Below are 13,491 nucleotides of genomic sequence, written 5' to 3'. Positions count from 1 at the left end.
GGAGGGAGAAGAGGGAGAGAGACTCTTTCACTGCCCTGTGGGGACATTTCACATATCACTGCAGAAAGGTTTTTCTACAGCGTCTCAGTAGAAACCAACTGGAGAATGTTTGCAGTTGAAGGTAATTGTTTCTTTTAATCCATTTGGTCAATAATTAATTTGTTAATTTGAAGATTTCAGAGTTCCCTTCTCCCACTGACTTCCCTCCCGAGCCCGACAAAAGCCAAACCCCATTGTAAACGCTCCCTGGTTCTGAAGAATCAGAGACAACACTTACTGTGATGTTGAAACCGGATGGAGTTCAGTGAGGTGCCGGGTGAGCGGTGTGCTCACCATACACAGAGATGTCAGTCTGAGCCGCTACACCCGAGGTTATTCAGTTATATAGTGTCTGTCGCTCATTACAAAACACTCGCTTTCCTCCCTCTTGCCCCCTTCCCAGCTGCGCTCTTCTCCCACCCCCTGTCCACTTTTCCTCCCACCCTCTCCTTCCCCACCTACCCTGAGCTCTCTCCTTCCCCCTCCCGCGCTCTACTCATCCCATGCTCAACTCTCCTTTCTCTTTCCCCACACCCTTCCCCGTTCTCTCATGCCTTCATCCCTCGCCATCTCTCCTTCTTTTTCCTGCCCAGCTAATGCCTGTCTATCCCTGTCTAATAATGTAGACTGTCATCTGCATGGGAGAATGTTCAAACTTCAGAGGTGCAGAGGGAATCAGGTGTACTCAGGTCTGACTCCTGGAAGGTTAATTTATAGGTTAAGTCTGTGATAAAGAAGGCAAGTGCAATGTTGTCATTTATTTCAAGGGGAATAGAATATAAAAGCAAGGAGAAAATTCTGAGTCTTTATGAGACATTAATCAGGCCATATTTCAAGTGTCATTAACAGTTTTGGGCCCAATATCTCAGAAACCATGTGTTGTCATCGTTGAGTGACCGCAGGAGGTTCATGAGGGTGATTCCAGCAATGAAGGGGTTCACATATGAGGAGCATGTGGCAGCTTTGTGTCTGTACTCACTGGAATTTAGAAAAATGCTGGGGAATTTCATTGACACCTACTGACTGTTAGAAGGACTGGATGGGGCAAATGTGGAGTGGATGGGCCCTGTGGTGAAGGTATCCAAATCTGGGGGTTGCAGCCTTAAAATTGAGGGGCGACCGTTTAGAAAAGATTAAAGAAGGATTTGTTTTAGCCAGAGAGTAGTGAATCTGTCACAGACTGTAGTGGAGGACAATCTGTGGGTGTATTTAAGGCAAAAGTTGATTGTCTCCTGATCATTCAGAACATCAAAGGATATGGTGAGAAGGCAGATGTATAGGGTTGAGTGGGATCAGGGGTCAGCCATGATGGAATGTCGGAGCTGAATCGATAGGCTGAATTCTACTCCTGTGTCTCATGGTCCGGTGACTGTCACAAACTGATTTTTTAAGGAATCATGAAAAGAAAGTTTTAGAAACAAATATAGACAATGTGAGTCTGAAGGAAGAAATTATAAAATTCCAGAAACTCACAGCAAGCAGAGCATCATCTGTAATTGGTAACGTTGTGGTTTCGAAATCATCGGTAGTGTTCTTTATATCAGCTTTCACATTCATTGACCCTCCCTGCAGCAGAAATAGTCAAACAGACTAATAATGTGAATGTTTTAACACCCGAATGAGAGTTGGATATGGTTTTAGCAGAATGGCCTAAAGTTCTGCTTTAAGAAGAACTGCCTGTAGTTCTGTGGAATATGTGGGGCCAGACAGCTGCTTACATCAGACCCTAAGCTCAGAATCTCACAGAAAAACATTTTCCCAGTACTCTTTCAAATTTATTTATTTGTCTTCTATAGATAGATGACCAAAACTGCAGTCAATACTCCAAATTCGAACTCACCAATGTCTTTTACAACCTCAAAACAACATCCCATCTCCAGGATTCAGTACATTAATTTACACAGGCAATCTGGAAAAGGCTCTTTTTTATGACCCAATCTACCTGTGATGCTACTTTCAATGAATTATGGACCTGTATGCCCAGATCCCTTTATTCCACCACGCTCTTTAGTGCGCAATCATTTACTGTGTAAGACCTACATAGTGCAACACTTTGCACTTGTCTACATTAAATTCCATCTGCCATTTTCAGCTCAGAATTTGCAGCTGTGCCAGATCCCACTGTAACCTGCCTCTCTGCTAACTACACCCCTGATATTGCTGTCATATGCAAATGTGCTTATCAAGTTAAACACGATATCATAGATGACAAACAGCAACGGCCCAACTACCGTTTCTGTGGCCCTCCACCGGTCATAAACCCCCAATCAGGGAGACAACCATCTATCATCACTGTCGGCCTTCATCCAAAACACCACTGTCTACTCTAATTTACTTCCTTACATTGAACTTGGAGCAAATGAATTTTCTTTACCAAACCCCCACACGGGATAGTTAAATGCCTTGCAAAAGTTCATGTTGCCAACATCCACTGCATTGACTTTACTTACTTCCATTGTAACATTCCCCCTAACCTCATCGAAAAAAATTATGTCATTGCCAAGCACAGAGGAAGTCATGCTGATCATGCCAAATCAGTCCTGTCTTTTCAAATAGTTATATAATGTGGTGCTTTCAATACCATTCACACTACTGGTGTCAGAATCTGCTGAACGGATCCTGACCCGGATCTGGGCCGTACCTTCCAAATAACCGAACCTAACTTGCACTACCTTACTTTCCCTTTTCTATTTTCTAATTATGATTTATAATTTCAATTTTTATTATACTTAATTCAATTTGTACTTCAGGGAGTGCGAAGCACAGAATCAAATATCGCTGTAACGATTGTATGCTCTAGTATTAATTGTTTGGTGACAATAAAGTATTAAGTATTACGAATCACTGGCCTATAGTTTTCTGGTTTAATTTTTCAGCATTTCTTAAACAGAACAACTTTAGCTATCCTCCAACCCTCTATTACCTCACATGTCAGCAAGTATAATTTAAATATACCTGCCACGACAACTCAGTCACCCCTTGCTCCTCACTGAACATCCAGCTCCGCTCCCTCCTCACGGCCTATCTCACTCGTCCCTCTCTCACAAATCCCCAGTCACTCACCCCTGCTTGCTTGCAGCTGCTCTCGCTCACCCATCCTCCTCGCCCCCTCATCCACACCTCTTCTTCCTCATCTCCATCCTCCACTCCCCCACTCCTGAAACCCCACTCACACTATCACTCCAGCTGTACTCCCTCATCCTCTGTACATGTTACTCACTCCATTCTGTCAATCAACTGCTCCACCTTTCTCTCCTATTCCACCAACACTCTACTCTTCTCACTATCTCCCTCACTCCCTTTCTCACAGTCCCTCCCTCTCACCCTGTATCTCCTACTCCCTCTTACCCTTTCTCACTCTTCTTTCCCTTCCCACCTCTCTCTCCCCTTTCTACCCATCTTTCAAACCCCTCACTCACCCATTCTGTCACCCTCCGCCCTCTCTGTCCCTTTCTCTCTAATTATATCTCCTCCCGCTGTCTACCCATTCTGTCCCAAGGTCTAACCCCCATCTACCTATTCCACTGACTCACCCTCACCTTAGCTGCTCCCTGTCCACCTTGCAGACCCTCGCCCTGACCGTTTCCCTTCTCCCTGCTCAACCTCTCTCTCTCCACCTCATTCCACCCCTCACCTTTACCCTTACATCAACAATATTTCAAGGGTTATTGGCAACTTTGACTGAGAAAGATGCATGCATGTTTCATACACTGTGTAATATTCTTTATATTAAGGAATGTCACAGTTGGGAATGTCGTGGATCCATTTTTTTTTAAAAAGTACTGGGAAAAAAAGTTTAAAAATAACTGCAGATAATGTGAGTCTGAAGTAAAAATAATTACCGTAGATTCCGGACTACAGAGCGCACCTGATTAAAAGCCGCTGGCTCTAATTTTAGAAATAAAATCAATTTTTTAATTGTAAAGGCCGCATCGGATTTTAGGCCGCACCGGATTTTCGGCCGCAGGTGTCCCACGTTGTAATATGAGATATTTACACAGAAAGATATTACACGTGAGGATTTTTTTAACTTTTAATTAAATCCATATGGTAACAAAAACAAATACATATTGCAAATGCTTTTTTTCGAACCGTGCCCGTACGCGGCTACTTTTAAATATACATTGCGTATACTTCTTTACTGAACAACATTCCAATATCTCCTAACGACTGGTAAAAAAATATATATATTGCAGCCTACCAGGAAAAGTTATTGATCACCTTTAACTTAAAAGCAAAGTTCGCTCAGATCCAAAGCCGCTCGCGTAATGCGCTCCCCCCCCTCCTTTCCGTTTATCGCAAACCGGCATTTTCCCACAAGACACCGCGAAACCGGGTGTGACGTCATAGCATCCCGCGATGTAGTACAGAAAACAAATATAGTTTAAACTAAGTAGGCAGCACAATGCTCCGAGTGTTTTCCATGTTGATGAGGGTGAGTACAAATGACTGATTTACAATAATTTAATTGTGAAAGTGCGCTTGATTTATCGTACAATTTCATTGGACCTCTGTGAACTACTCATCAATTTTATTGGTCTACTGTTATGAGGCAAAATGTTTACGAGGCGGCATGAAAAAAATCATGCATTAGCCGCTTCGGATTATTGGCCGCAAAGTTCAAAGCTGTTCAAAATGTGGGAAAAAAGTAGCGGCTTAAAATCCGGAATCTACGGTAAATACTGCAAACTCACAGCTGTAATTGGTAACATAGCTGGGTCGAGCCCATCAGCAGTGTCGTTTACGACATGCTACAGGTTCATTGCAAACTATTAACAGCTTAGCATATTTGCATATGCAGAAATAGTTAAATAGAATACTGAAGTGACTTTGTTTACAAGATTGAGAGTGAAATGTTGAACCAGTTTCAGCAGAAATGCTGCTCCCTGTTCTAAAGAAGGTGCAGGCAGCTGCTTAAACACAAACCCTGAGCTCCGAGTCTCACAGAAAAGCAACCTGCACAATCCAAATCAATCAATGATATTGCCTCTTCCCCCTTCCTTTCCAGTTCCTCTGAAGGGTCTCGGCCCGAAACGCTCCCTTTGTATTCAGTTCCATACACACTGCCTCCGCGGACCTGCTGCGTTACTCCAGCATTTTGTCTTTCCCTGGTTACGAAAGATCCGTGACTGGGAGTGTGTGGGCAGTTTGACATCATATCAAAACATATCCACGCTGTTGAATATTCTTGGGGAATTAAGGTGTGAATCATTCAAGTCTGATATTAATTTTTTAATATTTAATTGATTTTTACTCAATCAAACCTTTGTCTGTGATCAAGCAGTCAGAGTCATAGTTAGAGAGTCATATCAAAATGCTCCACAGTACAGGCGCTTTGTCTCAGTCATTTGAACCACTTGTTCCCACCCACCTGCACAGCCATATTCACCCATCCATATTTTCAAAGGCGAAATCATGCTCGCATGTACCACTCCTGTTGGCAGCTCATTCAACAGTCTCTTTACCCTCTGATTGAAGACTTATCCACTCATGTCCCCATAAAACTTTTCATCTTTCACCCACAATGCATGATCTCTGGTTGTCGTTCCACCTGACTTCAGTGGAAAAGGCCTGCTTGCATTTACCTATCTCTACCCATCTTCATGTTGTACTGCTCTATCAAGTCTCCTCTCAATTTTTAGCATTTCAAGGATTAAAGTCCAAAACTATTCATCCTTTCCTTATCACCCAGGTCCTCCGGAAACATTCTTGAAATTTTTCCCAGTACTCTTTCAAACTTACTTACATCTTTCCTGTGGGTAGGTGACCAAAACTACACACAATACTCCAAATTCGGACTCACCGATGTCTTATACAACTTCAAAATAACATCCCATCTCCTGTAGTCAATAATTTAATTGATGAAGGTCACTATGCCAAAAGCATTTATTAACCACCCTATTTACCTGTGGCGCTGCTTTCAATGAATTATGGACCTTTATTCCCAAATCCTTTTGTTCCACCGCAACGTTAGTGCTCTACTGTTTACTGTGTAAGACCTACCATAGCACAACACTTTGCACTTGCCTGCATTAAATTCCATCTGCCATTTTCAGCTCAGTATTTCCAGCTGTTCCAGATCCCTGTAACCTATGATAGATAATTTGCCTCTCTGTCAACTACACCCCTAATCTTGGTGTCACATGTAAATGTGCTTATTAAGTTAAAAACATTACCATCCCAATCATTGATATAGATGACAAACAGCAACGGACCCAACTACATTCTTGCGGCTCTCCACTGGTCATAAGCCCCGATTAATGGAGACAATCATCTACCATCACAGTCCACCTTCTCCCAAAATGCCATTGACTACTCCAATTTACTTCCTTACGTTGAACGTGATGCATATGTATTTTCTTGAACAACCTCCCACGCGGGATTGTTAAATGCTTGCAAAAGACCATGTAAACAAAATTTGCTTTATTGGTAACAAGGAAATCTACTTTACTGGTAACATTCCCCATAACCTCATCCAAAAAAAAAATTCTGTGTGTTGCCAAGAGCAAACAAAGTCATGCTGACTGTTCCAAGTCAGTCTTGTCTTTTCAAATACTTATATATGCAGTGCTTCTAATACTGATGTCAGAAGCACTGGCCTATAGTTTGCTGGTTTATTTTTTTCAGCCTTTCTTCAACAGCATGTTTCTTCAACATATAACCCATGTTAGTATGGGGAGCGGGATTTTACACCATATTCCAGGTACAATCTCAACAAAACGCAAGTAATTGTTAATGTCATTTCACTCTTACACCCAATAACTCTTACAATAAATACAATGTACCTTTCACCTCCCTCTCTACCCACTGCACAAACTCTCCATTTTAACATACTCAGGATTTCAGTTTCTCCTACAGAAGTGGGTGATCTGCCATTTCCCACACTGGGCTCCTGTGACCTGTTGTTCCCACTCACTCCTTTCCCTCCATTACCCCAAAACCTCTCAACAAGAGACACAGAACAGTACAGCACAGTGCTCAGTCTATTCAATTAATGAAGTGGCCAACTAAACTAATCCCATCTGCCAGAACAATGTCCATATCCTTCCATTTTCCTCACATTCATGTGCTGATCTAAATATCTCTTAAAAGTCCCAATGTATCTGCCACTACCATCACCCCAGGCAGCAGAGACTGGATGGAGGTTGAACAAGATGGTTGATATACATCATTGAGATGATGGGATACAGACTGGACAAAGGTTGAACAAGATGGTTGATATATATCATTGAGGTGGAGGGATACAGACTGGACAGAGGTTGAACAAGATGGTTGATATATATCATTGAGGTGGAGGGATACAGACTGGACAGAGATTGAACAAGATGGTTGATATACATCATTGAGATGATGGGATACAGACTGGACAGAGGTTGAACAAGATGGTTGATACATATCATTGAGGTGATGTGATACAGACTGGACAGAGGTTGAACAAGATGGTTGATATATATCATTGGGGTGGTAGGATACAGACTGGACAGAGGTTGAACAGCATGGGCGGGGAATGAGCAGATGGGATCAGCTGGGAGAAGGGATCAAGGATGATCACTGATGGTCTTCAGGAGGAGGGGTTGGTTAACAGCCCGCCCCTAGATTTCTAATGAACAGCACTGTTTATTGTTCTTGTATTAAAATGCTTTTGTGGGATTATGATGGGATGTTCCAGTTCATTTATTGTTACCTTTTAGCTTGGATCATATATTTCTGGGTCACACTAACTGTAACCAGGGTGTGTGATGGTCGCCTCCCCTGTCTGTATGAGACTGGTTGGGTTCACTCTCAGGGTCATGCTGGCCGGTCTATTTTGTGTTTATCACGATAAAACTGTTATTGAGTTTAATGAGCTGCCTCATCTGTCATTATGGACCAAATGCTCACCACAATACTACTATATAAAAGATCTGAACAAACCGGAACAAACTATAAGTCACATTGGTATGGTGACTGCTTTGCCCATGGCGGCAAGGAACTGCAGAGTTACGGAGACAGATCAGCTCATCACAGAAACTAGTCTCCCCTACGTGAACTCCTTCTGGACTTCCCACTCCCTCGGTAAAATCAAAGATCCCCACAACCTGGGCATTCCCTTTTCTCACCCACCCCCATTAGGGAGAAGATACATATCACCAGGCTTAAAAGCGGTTTATCTGAAGTGAAAAAAGTTTTTGAGAAGTTCCAGGAAGCGAGGCGAAGTCGACAGTTCGGGAAGTTAACGGGACTCATTGGCCAATATTAGATTTCTCCAAAAAATCCACGTCAGCACAAAACAGTGACTGCACTCTGCCGGCCAAAAATCACTGCATTCCGCGGACTGTGAGCATGCGCAATGAGATTTTCACATCGACAGAGCCGGGGGGGGGGGCGGGGCCTCGGGAAAAACCCGCAGGCTGCAGATCTGCGGCAGAATAAGAGCGGAAAACAGGATACCGTGACCGGTGGGCGCGTCTCCCCGACAATAAACCGGCTCCACAGAACATAGGAGCAGAATTAGGCCGTTTAGCCCATCGACTCTGCTCCGGCGTTCAATCAGGGTGACCCTTTTCCCCCTCCTCAGCCCCACTCCACGACCAGATAGTTGGAAAATGAGTAAATGGCCGACAGTTCGGGAAGTTACCGGGACTCACTGCCGACTCGACACTGGCCTCAGTACTCACCGACGGGAATCTGATTTTCCCCCGGCTCCCGGCCCGAAGGTATATATATATATCGTTTCAACAAAGAACGGGGAGAAAAATCACCATCGATCCGGGGGACGGGGGGGCGGCGACTGTGAGCATGCACAGGGTGATTACTGCGTCAGAGCGGAGGGTCACCCCAGGGAGCAAATTCCAGTGACCGACCCAGCAGACTCGGTGAGGAACAACATACACGCCCCTCATATCTCCATTAACCTACCCCCTCTCACCTCAAACGGATGGCCTCTTATCTTAGAAATTTCAACCCTGGGGAAAAATATATCGTCTATCCACTCTATCCCTCTCATAATCGTATAAATGTCCATCCAGTCTCGCCCCAGCCTGCGCCGCTCTGGAGAAAACAACACGTTTGTCCAGCCTCTCGTTATAGCTCATGCCCTCTAATCCAGGCAGTGTCCTGGTAAACCTCTTCTGCGCCCTCTCCAAAGCCCCGACATCCTTCCGAGAATGGGGGCGACCAGAACTGTTTGAAACACTCCAGATGTGGTCTAACTAGTTTTATAAAGCTGCAACACAACTTCCCGACTTTTGAACTCAATGCTTCAACTAATAAAGACAACCATTTGCCTTCTTAACCACCCGATCAATCTGAGCAGTCTCTTTCAGGGAACGATGAACTTGGAGTCTAAGATCCCTCTGATCATTAACACTGTTCAGGGTTTTGCATTTAACAGTGTACTGTCGCATACATTCGACCGACCGAGTTGCCAAGATGATCATCACTAATCAAATCTCACTGAGATTTCTCAGGTCCTGTTGAATTTATTACCAACTGCACAAGTACGGGAAGGTACAGGGACAGAGAAACACTGACTTGTGGCAGCATCACAGGCAAGTACATTCAGATAACACACGGAACACAAATTATACAATTCTCTGTCAGTAACAATATCGAAATATGTTTTACTTCATCATGCTAATAGGACCAGAACAACAGGGGCTGAGCGCCGGCTCATCTCAGACGGTTCGGTGTGAAAGTCTCACAACCCGGACCGACCCCGGCAGATTCTGTGAAGGAAGCGAGGCGAGGCCGCCAGTTCGGGAAAGTTCATCCCCACCCCCTTCAGGTTTCACCGATCACCTTGTGTTTCTCTCTCCCTCCCCACCCCCACCTTTTGTTCTCCAGTTCTCTTGTTTGAATTCGGGACCTCCCCGCTCCGGACCTGTTTCAATACTCACCGAAAGGAAACTGTTGTCGTCGCCCTGCAGAGAATAATCTGTCCCCGGCTCCGCACCCCAGGGGGCGAGGGTGAGGACCCCTCCCGATCCCGATCTCGATCCCACGGCCGACCCGCTTCAACAAAGAACGAAAAACAACACCGCCCTTCCCGTACTGAGCATGCGCGATGTCGCCAGCCCGTCACCAGGTAAGTGGGCGGGGCCTCGGAACGAAGCTGCAGATCCACAAACCTGCCTGGCCAGGTAGACCCATTGTCTCAGATTGCTTCTGCCCCACCGGACTCATTTCTGCATACCTTGACGCTGTCTTATCCCCCCTTGTTCAATCCCTTCCCACCAATGTTCGTGACACTTCGCACGCTTTGAATTTTTTCAATAATCTTAAGTTCCCTCGCCTCCACCGCCTTATTTTCTCCATGGACGTCCAGTCCCTCTATACCTCCATCCCCCACCTGGACGGTCTCAAAGCTCTCCGCTTCCTTTTGCATTCCAGACCTAAACAATTCCCCTCTACCACCACTCTCCTCCGTCTAGCGGAATTAGTTCTTACTGTCAATCATTTCTCCTTTGCCTCCTCCCACTTCCTCCAAACCAAGGGTGTAGCCATGGGCACCCGCATGGGTCCCAGTTATGCCTGCCTTTTTGTTGGCTTTGTGGAACAGTCCATGTTCCAAGTCTATACGGGTATCCGTGCCCTTCTTTTCCTTCGCTACATCAACGACTGCATTGGCGCTGCCTCCTGCACGCATGCTGAGCTCGTTGACTTCATTAACTTTGCCTCCAACTTTCACCCTGCCCTCAAATTTACCTGGTCCATTTCCGACACCTCCCTCCCCTTTCTTGATCTTTCTGTCTCCATCTCTGGAGACGGCCTATCTACTGATATCTACTAGATGCCTACAGACTCTCACAGCTACCTGGACTATTATTCTCCCTACCCTGTCTCTTGCAATAATGCTATCCCTTCTCACATTTCCTCCGTCTCCGCCGCATCTGCTCTCAGGATGAGACTTTTCATTGCAGGACGAAGGAGATGTCTTCCTTTTTTAAACAAAGGGGCTCTGACGGTGGTGTCTGAAAAGAGGATGCTGTCCAAGTTGCATGCCATCTTGGACAATGACTCCCATCCACTCCATAATGTACTGGTTAGGCACAGGAGTACATTCAGCCAGAGACTCATTCCACCGAGATGCAACACTGAGCATCATAGGAAGTCATTCCTGCCTGTGGCCATCAAACTTTACAACTCCTCCCTCGGTGTGTCAGACACCCTGAGCCAATAGGCTGGCCCTGGACTTATTTCCACTTGGCATGATTAGCTTATTATTATGTAATTATTTGTGGTTTTATATTGCTATATTTCTTCACTATTCTTGGTGGTGCGTCTGTAACGAAACCCAATTTCCCTCGGGATCAATAAAGTATGTCTGTCTGTCTGTCATCACCTCTGCTCTGAAACGTATCTCTCCCATTTCCCGCACATCTGCCCTCACCCCATCTGCCCACCACCCGACTCGGGATAGGGTTCCCCTTGTCCTCACCTACCACCCCGCCAGCCTCCGGGTCCAATGTATAATTCTCCGTAACTTCCACCACCTCCGACGAGATCCCACTACTAAGCACATCTTTCCCTCCACATTCCCTTTCTGCTTTCCGCAGGGATCGCTCCCTATCCGACTCCCTTGTCCCCCCATCCCTCCCCACCGATCTCCCTCCTGGCAATTATCCCTGTAAGCAGAACAACTGCTACACCTGCCCTTACACTTCCTCCCTCACCACCATTCAGGGCCTCAGACAGTCCTTCCAGGTGAGGCGACACTTCACCTGTGAGTCGGCTGGTGTGGTATACTGCGTCCGCTGCTCCCGGTGTGGCCTTTGGTGAGACCCGACGCAGACTGAGAGACTGTTTTGCTGAACACCTATGCTCTGTCTGCCAGAGAAAGCAGGATTTCCCAGTGGCCACACATTTTAATTCCACGTCCCATTCCCATTCTGATATGTCTATCCACGGCCTCCGCTACTGTCAAGATGAAGCCACACTCAGGTTGGAGGAACAACACCTTATATACCGGCTGGGTAGCCTACAACCTGATGGCATGAACATTGACTTCTCTAACTTCCATTAATGCCCCTCCTCCACTTCTTACCCCATCCCTGATATATTTAGTTTTTTTTCACCCTCCTTTTTTTTCTCTCTTTCTGCCCGTCACTCTACCTGTTCTCCATCTCCCTCTGGTGCCCCCCTCCCTCTTTCTTTCTCCTGAGGCCTCCCGTCCCATGATCCTTTCCCTTCTCCAGCTCTGTATCACTTTCGCCAATCACCTTTCCAGCTCTTGGCTTCTCCCCACCCCCTCCAGTCTTCTATCATTTCGCATTTTCCCCTCCCCTCGTACTTTCAAATCTCTTACTATCTTTCCTTTCAGTTAGTCCTGACGAAGGGTCTCGGCCTGAAACGTCGAAAGTGCTTCTCCCTATAGATGCTGCCTTGCCTGCTGTGTTTATTGGAGTATAAAAGTATAAACTTTAACTATGAAGTCAGTTATTTGCTATGCATGTACTCAATTTAGTAGAATGAAATCTTAGGAATGTAGAAGACAATAGTGTGTTAATGAGAGGTAGGTAAAGAACTAAAGAAATGTAGATTAGAACATTGCTCAGTTCTCAGTTTATTATTTTCTATGCATGTATCCAATTTGGTAGGAGACCAAAGTCTTAAAAATGTAGAAGACAATGGTGTGTTAATGAGAGGTAGCTAAGAGATGTAGATTAAAACATGATGAAGCCAATTGATAGGAACAAAAGGGACATGATGTACGTGCAGTGTATGCAGTATGCAACTAGAGATTGCTATAAAAGCTGCAGTGTCCGGGGATCGGGGGGCAATCAACGACTAGCTCAATGATTGTCTCAGCTTTGATTTGCAAATTAAAGTTTAACCCTTCTTGAAGAATCTTCTGCGTCTCCTGGTCATTTGTGAAGATCGAAAAACCACGACATAATTGGCGACCCAGATGGGACCGGATAGAGACCTGCGGAAGGGAAACGGCAGATTGGGAACGCTTCCCGGTCCTCTAGGGACCCCCACAAGGCTAACAGAATTAAGGGTGCACCCAAACAAAAGGAAAGCGCTTTTTGCGACAATTTGGACTAAGAATTCGGTTGGCTTTGGGGAGGTCTTGGAGTCTCAGAAGTGTGGAACCACTGCCAAAGGGTCTCTCCGGTTAGAATAGAATTAGAGTAGATAGTCATCGTGGTTACTGCCTTAAGAGATAAGGGTCTGCTCGGGCGAGGTGTTAGAATAGAATTAGAGTAGAAAGTCCTCGTGGTTACCGCCTTAAGAGATAAGGGTCTGAACGGGCGAGGTGTTAGATTAGGCGTAGAATTAGAGTAAGTTATAGGAAGAAAAAGTCCACATGGTGTTAGACTAGGACTAGGTGTAGAATTAGAGTAAATAGTATTATCCAGTAAACAAACTGTGAATCTCTAAAATACCTTAACAAGAGAGAATAACATGACAGGTAAAGGAACAGCATTAGAGATTCTGAGCAAAAAACTCCCATTAGTTCAAGATGAG

General features: G+C 45.1%; 1 protein-coding gene across 2 annotated transcripts in view; it reads right to left on the bottom strand.

The window, feature by feature from the left end:
- LOC140720361 (NACHT, LRR and PYD domains-containing protein 3-like) overlaps window positions 1-10,099 on the bottom strand; it is an 82,400-nt gene extending 72,301 nt beyond the window's left edge. For both annotated transcript variants that reach the window (XM_073035232.1, XM_073035231.1), the window contains exon 1: window positions 9,918-10,099. The gene's annotated coding sequence lies outside the window, so the exon portion shown is untranslated. The remainder of the gene's footprint in view (window positions 1-9,917) is intronic.
- Between the last annotated feature and the right edge of the window lie 3,392 nt (window positions 10,100-13,491).

Source organism: Hemitrygon akajei, unplaced genomic scaffold, assembly GCF_048418815.1.
Source record: "Hemitrygon akajei unplaced genomic scaffold, sHemAka1.3 Scf000041, whole genome shotgun sequence".
Classification (NCBI taxonomy): domain Eukaryota; kingdom Metazoa; phylum Chordata; class Chondrichthyes; order Myliobatiformes; family Dasyatidae; genus Hemitrygon; species Hemitrygon akajei.
This window is presented reverse-complemented; position numbering and strand designations above follow the sequence as displayed.